Genomic DNA, 5000 nt, shown 5'->3' on the forward strand with positions numbered 1-5000 from the left:
CCACCAATCATGTTCGGCATCAACACCATAGAAAATGGAGTTGAGTTGCCATTTATATTTAAAATAAGCAATAACAAAACAAATTCTGACATTTCATGTCAAAGATGTTTGTGAAAATTCGTCAATATATATTTTTATAAGTTGCTGGATATTCAAATTGCAGATACAACTCTCAACATTAAAAAGAAAAAAAAACGAAAAGAAAATCCCAGAGAGTTGCAGAGTTTACAGACGGAAAAGGCAATGTTATTTCCAGGTTGGAAAACATTCCAAACTTATGCAGTATATTAATTGAATAAAAGAGAAAGCTTTTAGTAACAACACGATTAGGTTTCAGATTCAAAGTACAAGCTTCCTGATTCTTTAAACTGTAGTGACTTCAAAACCGCGTGGACATTTGTTATCATGATCCTCGATAACAACACCCTGAAAAAAACTACTCTACCTGTGCTCAATGCCCATACGATCACACACGAGAAAACTCGGGGAAAACTCCCGTGAATATAAATTGATATTACAAGTATCTCGTTTTTGTTTGACACCCTCATTTCGGTTGTCTGTAATATTTATAGCTATTTGAAGTCATTTATATAATTTTATTTGTACTGACACTCATATATATATCGGCATGATATAATACTAGGGTATATGTGTATGCATAGTTTTTTCATCTATAGTAAATGTTTCCTTATCGCATTGCGTTTAACATGAAACTTAGTAGAGGGTGAATGCTAATTGTCATTACACAAATACCCACTTTTTCATGTGAAACAGCAGATAATCACATTGACTCGTGTGCCTGGCAGTATGTCTTGCATGTTCTGTGCAAGTACTGTGGATTTGGATTAACTTTGATCCGGAATTATTTTTCATGACGTACAGAAGATGCCTATATATTTAAAGCATTTCTGTTGTAAATTATAAACACAACTAGGCTTTTCAGAGACACGACTTGGGTCTCTAGCAATGAATTTCAGGTTTGTAAGGGTGGAATTCAAACGATTACGTAAAATAGCACAACGTATGGCCGAAAACCTGAACACTTCTCTCGTCCTCTGTTTTACCAGTGACGGCTTATGTTATGCTTCTGCACCAACACATGAGATATTCTGTTCATGTTCTTACACAAGCTTGTAATGCAAATCATTACTCAGCTAGTGTCCAGTGGTTGTTAAAGCGAAAAAAAAGCTCGTTTGTGATGGAAGAGAATTCTTTCCTTCGGATAACCACACGTCTAGATAGTCGATGTGTGTAATATTCAATTCAATTCGTTTTTAGTATTTGATGGAAGTAAAACTTCCTGGATATAGACTGCCATGATCATGTTTCAGTGTTTTAATGGCTGAATATTTGCTAAAAAAAAGAAAAAAAAAGAGAAGATTTCGCAACTTATTCGCTGGCCCAACTCAGATCAGAATTTCTGAACCAAGTCGAAAATTAGGGATAAAATAAGAAAATAATTTGTTGCACGCACGCGCACACACACACACACACACACACACACACACACACACACACACACACACACACACACACACACACACACACACACACACACACACACACACACACACATGATTGCGGGCATTCATTCTGTCACTCGGTTTCTCTCTATCTCCCTCTCTGTATCGTTAAACACTTCTATTTCTAAGGGTAGTCAGTAGATAACAGGTTGTCCCACACTTTAAGAAAATGCATAGATTTTGTTAGGAGAAAATAGGTAATACTCTCTACGGCAGAATTATCTAAATATTTGGCATGGGAGAAATAACTTTTCACAAATTTTCATAAATCAAAGTAATCTTGTGCCCCAATCCATTCAAGTCATATTACATACGAGAATGGATACAGACTGAGTTGCCGCTTCTGCTGTTGGATGAAAACAGGTTCAAACAGGTATAGGTGCAGACAGCTGTGTAGACGCATGCACGCACGCTCGCACACACACACACGCGCACGCTCGCGCACACACACACACACACACACACACACACACACACACACACACACACACACACACACACACACACACACACACACACACACACACACACACACACACACACACACACACACACACACATGCGTGTGACACCAAAATAGAAAAGGGAATAAAAAACCTTGTCCCCTGCCACCGTATCTCCTCACCAGCCCCTCGACTTCGTTCGAATCATCGACTACGGTCCATGTGGTTCGAATCCCTGTCGCCAGCCTTCCTCTCCATACCTCCCCACCCACCCTCCGCTGCCCTTCTTTTCATTCTAGCGAAAAAGACAGTGACGCTCGATGGTTGATAAGTGCTAGATCAAGCTGTTGGCGTGAGAGGAAAGTTTGGTATTTAATGGATGTTTTGACTGTTCCGTTTGCGTGTTGAAGTTTAGTTTACCTTTTGCCGTTTTCATTATTGTTATTATAATTGTTGTTTATTTTTATTGGTATTGTTATCGTTATTACTATTACTGCTATTGTTATTGCTGTTGTTATTATTTCTACTAATTCTATTTTTATTATTAATATTATCATCACCAATATTATCATTGTTACTCTTACTATCACTGATATTATTATCATGATTATTGTTATAATAAATATTTTAATGATAATAATAATTAGTAGAACTAGTAGCAGCATTAGTATAATATATGAGTATTACTAGTAGTTTTAGTATCATTAGTATGAAAACATTATAATGATAATAATGTTCATATAATAATTATGATAATAACAATAGTAATAATAGTAATAATAATAATAATAATAATAATAATAATAATATTAATAATAATAATAATAAAATCATCATCATCATCATCATCATCATCATCATCATCATCATCATCATCATCATCAATCATCATCATCATCATCATCATCATCATCATCATCAAGATCGTCATTATTGTCATCCTTATCATTATGTTTATTATAATTATTGTTATTGTTAATGTTATTGTTATTATTATTGCTATTTTTATCATTATTGTTATTATTATTGTTATTATTTTTATGATTATTATTATGATTACTATTATTATTATTATTTATTATTATCATTATTATTATTGTTGTTGTTGTTGTTATTATTATTATTATCATTATTGTTATCATTAGTATCATTATCATCATTATTATTATCATCATCATCGTTGATATATATGTGTGTGTGTGTTCATATTTATATATATGCATGTATGTATGCATGTGTATATAATGTATGTATGCATGTATATGTGTATATATGTATGTATTCACACACACACACACACACACACACACACACACACACACACACACACACACACACACACACACACAGGAATTATGAAGAAAAATGATAGTGGTTTTGTATGTCCCTAACAAGTAACAGGCTATTTGCTCTGCTATTATTGTATATCATATCATATTGCATCATTATACATATTACATGATTTTATGTATTACATCACATGATAAATAAAGTTATCATTACGTAAATGTCATCGAATTTTGTGCATCTTAACTAAAGAATCTCTAATTGCGTGTTTCGAAAGCCGTTCAGGCAACGCTGTTTAACTATACAAAGGTTCATATAGTGATATAAATATTGCACGGAAACCATCAAGAAATGATCAGCGAATCAGCTAAACATGTTCTAGGGGTAGCGTGTTATTGCACACACATTTTCGTATCTTATTTATGTAAATAGTTATCTAGTTATGTTAATGTCATACAGACAACACATAAAAAGACATCTACAACCGTGTTCCCGGGTCCGTTCAGAGATCATTATTCTATATATAAATTCGTATCCTAATGTAAATATTATATTCGAAAACCTGCAGAGTATTATAGTTGCAACTAAACAACAACAAGAGCAGCTGCAACGACAGCGAAAATAACACACGCATTCAGAGGGAAAATCCATTATCATCCTTTCCTTTAGGCAGCCTCATCGACCCGCTAATGCTGTTGCCATCTGATGACTCCTTCATTTCCGAAAAGCTTCCGGCCTTTGGTTAATTAGTATCCAGGAGCGACAAGGTGCCAGTTAGGTCAGAACATGTAATGGGTTGAAGCAGACGATGCGGTTAGTGGCCTTGGGCAGACAAGGTCACTGTCGTTGATCGTGAGGTTCAGGAAGGGGTCTCTCTCTCTCTCTCTCTCTCTCTCTCTCTCTCTCTCTCTCTCTCTCTCTCTCTCTCTCTCTCTCTCTCTCTCTCTCGGAAATAGAAGCAAAGAAACCAGGTGAGATAATAATTAGAAAAAGACAAATATCAAGTCAGATTGAACCGGAATATTGATAAAGATTATGCTACGATATTTATTTAAACGTAAATTTCGAGAGTATTGGAATCAGAATGTTAAATACGAAACTTCAGTAAATTGTAAACTAAGTGAGTCTCGTATTAGTAACAGCGGGATCAATAAGCAATAAAAGATGATAACAGACAACAGTGTATCAGTGTATGTATATATGCTAACACACACACACACACACACACACACACACACACACACACACACACACACACACACACACACACACACACACACACACACACACATATATATAATATATATGACTGCCGCGATGATCCAGTGGTTAGAGCACTGGACTCCGACTCTCGTGATCCCGAGTTCAATTCCTCGCCGCGGCAGTCGTAAAAATGCATGCGTTCTGACTGCTAGCTCGAGCCCGAAAAAACGACATATCGTCTTGAGAAGTCAAACGCATGTGTCATAGGGGAAGTCTGCGCCGTGGCACAAACCGCGGTTGATTGGGAAGGGCATCCAATCAGGCAAGGGTGGCACTGCCATATATAACCTCACAGTAGTGAATTGAGAGAGGCCTATTTCCTGCAGTGGATTGAATGGCTGTTGAAAAAAAAAAAAAAAAAAAAAAAAAAAAAAAAAAAAAAAAAAAAAAAAATATATATATATATATAATATATATATATATATATATATATATATATATATATATATATATAGAGAGAGAGAGAGAGAGAGAGAGAGAGAGA

Source organism: Penaeus monodon, chromosome 43 (assembly GCF_015228065.2).
Source record: "Penaeus monodon isolate SGIC_2016 chromosome 43, NSTDA_Pmon_1, whole genome shotgun sequence".
NCBI lineage: Eukaryota > Metazoa > Arthropoda > Malacostraca > Decapoda > Penaeidae > Penaeus > Penaeus monodon.